This window comes from Apium graveolens, unplaced genomic scaffold (genome assembly GCF_009905375.1).
Source record: "Apium graveolens cultivar Ventura unplaced genomic scaffold, ASM990537v1 ctg2172, whole genome shotgun sequence".
In the NCBI taxonomy this organism is placed as follows: domain Eukaryota; kingdom Viridiplantae; phylum Streptophyta; class Magnoliopsida; order Apiales; family Apiaceae; genus Apium; species Apium graveolens.
This window is the reverse complement of record NW_027417559.1, coordinates 142,257-153,868: the sequence shown is the minus strand read 5'-3', so window position 1 is coordinate 153,868 and position 11,612 is coordinate 142,257.

Genomic DNA, 11,612 nt, shown 5'->3' with positions numbered 1-11,612 from the left:
GACTTCCTCCAGATAGAAAAATTGAATTTGCAATTGACTTAGCACCTGGAACCGAACCAATATCCAAGGCCCCGTATATAATAGCGCCCGTTGAGATAAAAGAGTTAGCAAAGCAATTGCAAGAGCTGTTAGAGAAAGGAGTAATTAGACCCAGCGTATCCCCGTGGGGTGCACTGGTATTATTTGTCAAGAAGAAAGATGGGAGCATGAGACTGTGTATCGACTATAGGGAGCTCAATAAGTTGACGATCAAGAATAAGTATCCATTACCCAGAATTGATGATTTGTTTGACCAATTGAAGGGAACCAAGTATTTCTCCAAAATTGATTTAAGATCGGGATATCATCAACTAAAGATCAAACCAGAAGATATACCAAAGACAGCTTTCAGAACAAGGTATGGGCATTACGAGTTTTTAGTGATGTCTTTTGGATTAACCAACGCCCCAGCAGCGTTTATGGACCTGATGAACAGAATTTTCAAAGAATATTTGGACAAGTTCGTTATAGTATTTATAGATGATATTTTGATCTATTCAAAGACGGAGGAGGATTATGCGGAAGATTTAAGGACAGCTTTAGAGATTTTAAGGAAAAAGAAGTTATATGCTAAATTGTCGAAGTGTGAGTTTTGGCTACAAGAAGTTCAGTTCTTAGGACACATAGTCAGTAACGAAGGGATCAAAGTGGACCCGGCAAAGATCGAGGCAATTACGAATTGGGAAAGACCGAGAACACCCACTGAGTAAGAAGTTTCTTAGGATTGGCAGGATATTATTGACGATTCATTCAGAATTTCTCAAGAATTGCAACACCATTGACAAAGCTTACACGAAAGAATGAAAAGTTTATATGGAATGACAAGTGTGAAGAAAGTTTTCAGGAATTGAAGCGGAGATTAATCACAACACCTATTTTGTCACTTCCAGACGATCAAGGGAATTTCGTAATTTATAGCGATGCTTCCTACAAAGGATTAGGATGTGTTCTTATGCAGCACGACAAGGTGATTGCGTATGCGTCAAGGCAATTGAAACCACACGAACAGAAGTACCCTACTCATGATTTGGAGTTAGCAGCTATAGTTTTCGCTTTGAATATTTGGAGACATTATTTGTATGGAGAAAAGTGTGAAATTTTCACGGATCACAAAAGTTTGAAATATATATTTACCCAGAAGGAACTTAATATGAGACAAAGGAGATGGTTAGAATTGATCAAAGATTATGATTGCTCGATTAATTATCATCCCGGTAAGGCGAACGTTGTAGCAGATGCGTTAAGTCGGAAGGAAAAGTTAAATGTATTATCCGTACCTGAAGAGATATATAAAGAATTTCAAAAATTGGAATTGGAGATTAGAATTTGCAAGCCTGAGGAAGCAAAAGTGTACAGTATGATTTTCCAACCGGAGTTATTGGAGAAAATAAAGAAATGCCAGAAAGAGGTAATGGATCAAGATATAAATAGTTTGGTAGGTGAGGAATTATGCACGCAACAAGATGATCAAGGTATTCTTAGGTTTTCTTCAAGAATTTGGATTCCACCAGTAACGGAGCTGAAAAATGAAATTTTACAAGAAGCACATAGTTCAAGATATTCCATCCATCCAGGGAGTACCAAAATGTACAGAGATTTAAAGAAGAATTATTGGTGGCCAAATATGAAGAGGGAGATTGCGGAATGGGTTAGCAAATGCTATACCTGTCAGAAAGTTAAAGCGGAGCATCAGAGACCAAGCGGATTGCTACAGCCATTGGAGATTCCAGAGTGGAAGTGGGAACATATTGCCTATGGATTTCATAGTTGGATTACCAAGGACAAGGGCTAATCATGATACCATTTGGGTTATAGTAGATAGACTTACCAAGTCAGCTCATTTTCTGCCTATAAATGAAAGATTTTCACTCGATAAGTTAGCTCATATGTACTTGAAAGAGATCGTAGTTCGTCATGGAGTTCCAGTGTCTATTGTATCTGATCGAGATCCAAGATTTAATTCAAGATTTTGGAAGATTTTTCAAGAATGTTTGGGAACAAGATTGAATATGAGTACGGCCTATCACCCCCAAACGGATGGCCAAAGTGAAAGAACGATCCAGACAATCGAGGACATGCTACGTGTTTGTGCTATTGATTTCAAAGGAAGTTGGGACGAGCATTTACCCCTAGTAGAGTTTGCTTATAACAACAGTTATCACGCCAGTATTGGAATGCCACGTTATAAAGCCCTTTATGGACGCAAATGTAGATCTCCGGTATATTGGGACGAAGTAGGAGAACGCAAAATACTCGGACCTGAATTGGTGCAACAGACAAAGGAAGTTGTTGAAATTATCCAGAAAAGATTATTAGCTGCACAAGATCGTCAAAGGAAATATGCAGACCAGTCAAGAAAAGACATGGAATTTGAAGAAGGAAGCTTGGTATTATTGAAAGTATCACCGTGGAAAGGACTAACGAGGTTTGGGAAGAAAAGGAAGCTAAACCCAAGATATGTCGGACCTTTTGAAATCCTAAAGCGTATTGGCAAAGTAGCTTACGAGTTGGCGTTACCTCCGCACATGGAGCACATTCACAATGTTTTTCACATATCAATGCTTAAGAAATATAATCCAGACTCCAGGCATATAATAGAATATGAGCCAATAGAACTTCAAGCAGATTTATCATATGTAGAGAGTCCGATAGAGATTCTAGAGGAAAGAGAGAAAGTATTGAGAAATAAAGTGATAAAGTTAGTAAGAGTATTGTGGAAAAACCCAAAGGTTGAAGAGTCAACCTGGGAGTTAGAAAGTGATATGAGAAAAAAATACCCTCATTTATTTTCTTAGAGATTCTGAGGACAGGATCCTTTTAAGGGGGGAAGGATGTAATATATGGGATATATCGTGTAATTATTTTTGCTATTATATAATTATTATGTGTGTTCAGTATCTATTCTGTGAGCTAATTGTTAAGTGTTATCTGTACTTGAATATTCAAAAATAATATTAATTGAGTATTTTAATTTTTATATGTCCAAAATAAAATATAGATAATTGTCATATCTTCCTAATTATTTTTATGTTGGTTTATGGATTTATAAGAATCATATGAAATTTCTAAAATCTTTTTCCGGATAATTAAAATCTATTTTATAAAAACGGGAACCAACCGACGTCAACCGTTGTTACGTTTTTGGAACCCGAAACTCTTTCGAGAACTCCTTCCTAACCTAATTGTAATATTCCGAGCATATTCCATGTTTCGACTTTTTCGATCCGGCTTACGGTTTGTCCTGCGCGGGTCCCGGCGCAACATTTTCGATACAATATTCATTTCGGTAAATCAATAAAACCCGTATTTTCGATAAACGGCAGCTTTTTATTAAACTATCCCAATTATCACTTCGTAATACGTGTAACCAGGCGCTGAGACCAAGACCGCAGTACAAATTGTACTGATTTGGATAATTATCCCGAAAACCGATACCGTTTGGATCAGTTTTTACAAATAAACATACCATTTTATATCCGGAATGATCCAACGGGATACAAATTTTCCATAAATATAAATAGCGTTTTACCGTATTTTATTTCGTATCAAAATCATTTGCAGATAGTTAATTATATAATTTTCAGAGAAAAGCCCTAATTTCTTAAAACTGTTCTAAGAATCAAACAGCAAAACGAAGGCGTTACCGATCTCTGTTTTCAAAGCTTGAGTAACCAAAACGAAGGATTTGACAGATTCTGAGCTTTGTTTCACTGCAGAAATCAAGGTTATTTTTCTAAAAATTTATTTATTTTTGAATTTATTTTATTAAAAATATGAATTTTTGTTCGGATGATTGTTTGTATGATTTGATGATTGCATGTTGTAGAGCTTATTTTTCTGATGATTTTCATATGTCATACGTCTGATTTGGAGTTCAATAACATGTTCAAATTTGAGTTTGATTTTCGAATTTCAAAATTAGGGTTTATAACCCGTATGAATGTTCTTAATTGAAATTTGGGGGTTTCTTATTCTGTGATAGATTGATGTTGTGTGATAGTGGGTTGTGTTCTCTGTGAAATTTGCAATCTAGTCGTATAAGTTTCATGAACCAACGAGGTCTGTAGAGAAGGGAGTTGTGTTTTGAAGTTTTCCGATATTCGCCGGAAACTGGAAAACTTCACGGCCAAATTCAGGCCAACTCAGGGATTGTTAGGATGAATTGATTGCATGGTTGTGTTCCTGATGTTGTGTAGATGTGATCTGGAGGTGTTGGTGGGGTGAGGACGCCGGGAACGTGTTCTCCGGCGAACCCGACTGTTTTCCGGCGAAGAGCTGGAAAATTACAGTTTAGTACCCCAACTTTTGAAAACGATGCAGTTAGGTCCCTGAAGTTTCCAGACTTTGCAAACTTAGGATTCCTGTTTATAAAATATTTAAAAATCATATTTCCTATTTATTTTTATTATAAAAATTCATTTTTAATTTCTGAAAATTCTAAAAATTATTATTTTAATTCTGAAAATTATTTTTAATCCACAAATAAATCTAAATTAATTAGTTAATTAATTTCAGTTAATTTATAATTGATTAATTGGTCAATTAATTTGAAAATTAATTGATTAATTGATTTAATTAATTATTAATTGATTTTAATTAGTTATTTAATTAGATTTAATTATTTAAAAATGATTTAAAAATTCTGAAAAATAGTTTCAAGCTTTAAAATATTATTCTAAATTATTTCCAAGGCTCGATAATTATTCTAAAATTATTTCGGAGCCAGAATGGGCCAACCAAACCTTGTTTATTAACCCGAAATTGATCCAACGACCCGTTTTAATTCCGAAAAATGTTTTAAAAATCATTTTAAATACCAGAAAGCCTATTTATGACCCGAGACTTCTTTATAAATAATATATCATTGATTACTTGATAATCCTGTGATATTGCAAGTGCTTTGAAGCACAGAAACCTAAATCCTGATTTCAGTTATTGTCCTTGAGCAATGAATCATATTCTTTCTAATCCATTGATTATTGTATACCCAAACAAGAACCACAAATCTACGATACTACTCTACAAATACATACAAACTAAATACCAAACACTGAAATGAACTATTATATACTCAACCCATGGTATCTTATACTTTGAAAGACCGAATCCTTGAAATCTTGAAACGTTGATTCCTTTGTTATCCAATTCTTTCATTACCCAGCATCCAAGCTTTTAAATTGCCTTATTAATCCTTACAAGGATTGAAACCCTTTCATTGTTAAACATTTATTGTTGTTAATGATTTCGGTTATTGTTTACTATTGCATATTCTGTTATTATGTTAGAATTGGATTGTTTTTATAAAATTGTGGACCAGATTCGTGGTCAGACCATATAATGGTCAAGTTAGGCCAATGTGTGCCTTGGATCCAGTAGTTAGAGCAATATTGTGTGCCTTGCTCGGGGTTAGTGCGTGACTGATCAGCAGCCTAACCTTGGTTTTAAATTAAAAGTATAATATCCAATTCTAAATCATAATCCATTGTTCACTTGATATCATAAACATATTCACCTGATGATCATTATTCTCAGTTTTGTCATTGTGACTTGCTGAGCTAGTTAGCTCATTTGTGCGATGTTGTTTATATTCTTTCCAGTTAAAAAGGAACCAGTTGGTAAAGAGGATCCCCGGTCCAGCGCGAGAGCTAGGAGTTCAGGTTGAGAAAGCTGAGCTAGTAGGCTTCTTTTGGAATAATTTAAGTTTGTAAAAGTTTGTAATAATGTTTAATACTCAGTTTGAATTTGAAATAGTTGGGATTTGAACGGTTTGTATTATATTAGTGTGTTTGGCTTGTGTGCATACTTTAACCTGTTGCGGTCTGTGGTGATTGGTAAGTAGGGTCATTGCATATATTATTATTATCTTTATTATTGTTATAAGCAGGTTATAATTAAGGTGTGTGTGTGGACCCCAAACTTCTGACCCGGGTTTGGAGGGCGCCACAAAAAATATAAACAGTGTTAAAGTATTTTAAATGAATCTGTAATCCCGGGTATATCTGCAAAGATATAACCCTCACGAGAATAGAAAAAAGGCCATTACTGGCGAGTACAAATGTACTAAACTGGACACAAGTTCGCATCTATATTCTGCTGATCAGTCAGAATATAATACAGATCTATATCTCAATATATAAATCCAGTCGGGTACCCAGGCACTACGGCCCATGTCGAGGCACCAGTCATATCCCGGTCCTCAAGATTAACACACACTCAATCCCAAAAATATATCATTAACAATTCCATCGCTTAGAAATCGGAACAATCGGTATGCTTTGATATATTCTAACCACCAGAATATATCAATATCAATGTATCCTCAATGGAATATGAATCAAGAATCCAAAGAAACGGATAAATCAAGAATCGAAATGAAATATGAACAAAGGAATAGCAAGTGTGTATCAGTGATTAATAACAAGAATTAAAAGAGTGCAAATGTGATAAGCATTTAAAGAAATGTCACTATTCTGAAAGTAGAATAGGGGAAAAACTTGCCTTCTGCGCGACTCACTGCAATTAAATCACCTCCGTCTATCACCTACTCGACCGGCCTTGCTGGCTTAGCTTCTGTTAGCAAAATAGACTGGTTAAGTCATTTTGTACTTCAATAGCATCTTGAATCGACTTCATTTCGTTACTATTATCTACCCATACACTTATGACTGACTCGTATATTACATATAAGCATGTAAGACTTGATTAACCAGATAATACACATAAGCACATAGTCATTTTTATAGTTAAAATAATTTTTAGAATCAAAATCGACCCGCTGATCGTTCCACTGACCGCTATCTAACTCGTTTCCCATTTTTCCGGAATTTTTCGGACTCGTCTTGGCACGCATTTTGACTGATAATCAAGCAATTAATAAAGTCAAACAATTTCTAGAAGAAATTAGACTTTAATATTATTTTTAATAAAAAAAATTCATTTTTCTGAGTCAAATGACTTTCGTTTCGCTCAAATCGGACTAACAGTCTAATTAATATCAATTAAACACTGATAATTCAATTTATTATTCAATATAAATAATTTTTACTAATTTTTAAATCCTAAAATAATTTTTAAATAATTATTTAAGAAAAATCAAATACAAAAATAATTTTTCTAAAATTTTTGGAGTTAAAATGAATACGTTATGATTTATTGAAAGTTACTTGATTAATTATCGAAATAATTAATCATTTTTAAATAATTAATAAATAATAAAAAACAATTAATAATTAATAAGTAATTATTTAATAATTTAAAATAATTAATCCCTAATTATTAGGATTAATTACAATTTATTACAAATAATTACAACTTATTATCATTTACTCGATTAGATCGATTATTTACAAATAAATAATCGATAAAATCAACTGCTACAATAACTATCGAATAAATAAGTTATTATTCGAATCAGAATTCAACTCAACGATCCACTACTCGTATTTCTACAAGTCATTCGCATTTCTCGCATAAATATTAAACTATTACAATTATTATTACAGTTTATACGATTTAAATCAATTATTTTTATTTAATTGTTCGTTACGAATAATTATTACGATACTCTACGAATAATTAACTATCGCTCGAATAATAATAATCGAACTTATCGTTCAATTATCCGTATAAATACGAGTTACTCGTTTGATTTTACTAATTATCGAATCTTTTCTCGTATATTCGATAAATTTTAATCTTTAATTATTAATTATTTACTTAACTATTAAATAATAAATAAATAGATAAATAGTTAGATAAATAGTTAAATAATTAATTAAATAACTAAATTCGAATTTATAAACTAATAAAATAATTTAGGAATTATTAATAATAATTTTCAGAATTTAAAACTGATTTTTATTTGATTTTTAAAATTAATAAAACTAATTTTTATTTTAATAAAATACAATTAATTAATTAGAAATTCAGAAACAGATATTCCAGATCAGTAATTGGTTTTTCAGATTAAAACCGGGTTAGTATTAAGAATCCACCGTGTCGGGTCCGGGTTGGCAAGAACAACCCGCCGGTGTTCTTCACAACCCAGAAACCGGCCACCGGAGCTCGATTCCTGCACGAAACAACACGTTTTCAGTCTGGTTTTGCTGCCAATCAATTCGTCACAACTCCAGCTGCACATCCATGTCGTCTTTCTCGTCCATCCACCCCTGTGTCATCTTTCCCGGCGAAACAGAACAAAACCCAGCGAGAATCCGGCGAACTTGATTCGTAGTCAAAACAGGATCGTTTGGATCGATTCAACCCTCTATTTCATTTAAAATCACACCAGCAATTCAACCAGTCCAACATCTAATCCTAATAAACCCTACAACTAATTCTCTAATCAAATCAAACAAAAAGCCGACCAAAATCCGGTTTCACTAATTTGTACATCAAAAATTATATTCTATATATGAAAATAAAGCTTATAACACACACAATCAAACCCCTATACTCTACCATATCTCAGTTATCTCTAAAATCAAAAACGATTAAACAAAAAAAATACATAAACCCTAGATATAGTCCTATCAATTCAAGCAATCGTTTGTACAATTAATTAGCAGGAATCGATCATAAACTATCAAATAAAGCAATTCATAACATCAATTTCAACAAATAACCCCAGAATCAAAAAGTACCAAATCGGGTATAAACCCTAGAAATTGAAAATTAACACATCAAAACATGTTTTTGATACCAGAAACCGAAAGAACAGATTGAGAGTATCGATTTGGATACTCACATCGTCGATTTGGTGCTCAGAAACGTTCAAAATCACCGATTGATTTCTGACCCGAATTCCGACCCGAACTGTTCTTCAGAGAATTTCCAGAAATTTGCAGAATTTTTAATAATTAATTAATTATAATTAACTGATAATTAGGCTATTTATAGTGTGAAAAATAATACTGCTAAATAAAATTAAGGGGCTAATTATACATCTAATAAAAATATTTGGCCCTAATTTTCATAATTTTTGGGTATTAAAATTTAATTTATAAATATTTTATATATACAATATATATGCCAAAATTTCCCAAAAATTGTGAAAAATGCAAAATTACAAAGAAATGGTATAAATAAAAGTCCTATAATTTTATAAAAATAAAAATGTGATTTTTGTGGGGGTTTTAACACCCAATGGGGCCCGGAAAAGTCATTTTTCGCAAAATAAAAAAATTTATAAAATATCTAAATGTTCAGAATAATGCGATGGTAAAAGCCGTTTGATGAAAAATAAGGCCCATTATTTTATTTGAAATATTGGCTTTAAAATCAGGGTTTGGGTCGTAAAACGTTTGAAATGAAAGCGATGAATGCAAAATAAAACATCTGAAAAATATCTTAAAAATACAGAAATGACACGGAATACACGTAACACGTAACAGTTAGGGTTTGACAGATAATTAAACACAATAACACATTAATACATATAATTTATTGTAATTATGATATAATACAGACGTAAATTTCCCAGACGTTACATGAGCTCCATTACCGGGTTTAAACTTCTGAAACTTTTGGTTCTGACCTCCACCATTCTTGCCAAACTTTCCTCTAAACTTTGAACTCCCTTGCTCTTGCTCCGAGCTTTCAGATTTCCTTTTTCTTCCTTCATTTTCTCTCCTCCCAGCTTCACGCTCACCTTCCACTATCATTGCCTTTTGAACCATGGCAGCATAATTCTTGATCTCCAACAATGCTACTTGACTCCTAATCCACGGCTTAAGTCCATGTTGGAACCTCTTAGCCTTCTTTGCCTCCGTATTCACATATTCAGGTAGGAATCTAGACGACTCCGAGAACTTCACTTCATACTCCGCTACTGACATATCCTCTTGTCTAAGGTCCAGAAATTTCATTTCCAATTGATCTTGCATATAGGTCGGCAAATACTTCTCCAGAAACATCTCAGTGAACTTCTCCCATGTTAAGTCCTTACCTTCCAATAACGCCTTCGAAGACTCCCACCAGAAACTTGCTTCATCTTTAAGGTAATAACTTGCATACTGAGCTTTCTTGTCGTCCTTAACTTCTGCTAACTCAAAAGCTTTTTCCATTTCTCTCAACCACGACTGTGCTTTGATCGGGTCTGGAAATCCTAAGAACTCTGGGGGATGAACAGATTAAAAGTATTTGAAGTTTCCAACTTTAGGGGCCACAGGTGGTTGCAAAAGCTGAGCAAGTCTGCTCATCATGGTGGTTTCTCGGTTTACTTCTGGGTCTTGGGTTGGAATTTCTTCTTCTTGGTGATCTGGTGAGTTGGCCATTTCTTACAGACCTGATTGAGCAATTATTTAGCAATATGATAGCATGGCATATATAACAACATTTTTTATAAAATCTCCCTTGCGGGTTTTAAGCTTTACCCAATTTTTGCACATGCAATCCTATTACTACATAATTCTCATATCAGTGTTGTTTTATCATGGCACAGAATAGGGTATTACGAATTTTAAACATGGTTGTATGGAAACATGATATTGAGAACAGTTTATGAGATTTCTAGGGTGCACAATGGAAAACAAGACAATGGATTTATTTAAACAAAGGGTACATAAAGAAAAGTCTGGCCATCACAAGTTCTGAAATATGGTACAATAATATAGCAGGGTTAAACAGAGGAAAAACTGGAAAATATCCCCCTATCTACCCTAACTTCTAACAACTACTACTACAACATAGTTATGAAATACAACAAGATAAATGAAAAAGGGATCCCGACATCTGACCAAGTATCCCAAAGCCTACCGACGCTGAAAAAAAACAACAATCTACGGGCGCAACTAACAGTCCCGTCTAATCATCCAGAATCTCTCTCAACACAACCAACATCCAGCGAATGATCTTATGCAGCCTCCGGGCCTTAGCATCACTAGTGGATGGTCCCTCATCCAATCTCCTCCTGGAAACCTGCTCCACCATCTTCACCCGAACTCGCCACTCATCATCCATAACTGAAGCACTCTGCCTAGACTCTCGGGCTAGCCTATCCATCAAAGCTCCCAACTCAGGAATACGGGAGTATACAAAGTCCAGGTCCTGGGCTAACTTGCCACCAACACTGACAGGTACGGTCTTAGGCATCCCAGACTCTGGCTCAGGGGCAGGGGTCTCTGAATCTGGCCTCAAGGGTGAAATCTGCATAGGGATCTCACTACTCTCAGAAGGGTCCTCCTCTGGGTCTGAACTAACATACACAGGCTCCTCTGGAGAGGGTGGAATGGGGTCCACTGGGGAACCAGTCAAACTAATCTCTGAATCTGAGTCACTACCACTACTGGGATCCTGAGAGAAAACACAAAACAGCATCCAAGAAACAATGTTAGGGTTAAATAAAGCTTCCAGCTAACTCACACCCAAACTCTAGTTTCAACTTTAACTGATATACACTTTCCTTAGACTATACCTAATAGTCTAACTCAACTCTATATGAGTCGAACTCTCTCGCGATATAAATATACCCAAAATACCCCTTTTATTCCTAACTTGTCTCAGGGACTAGATCATGTAGCTCTGATACCAAATTGTGACGCCCTCAATCTCGGAGTTAGGAAATGAGGACCCAC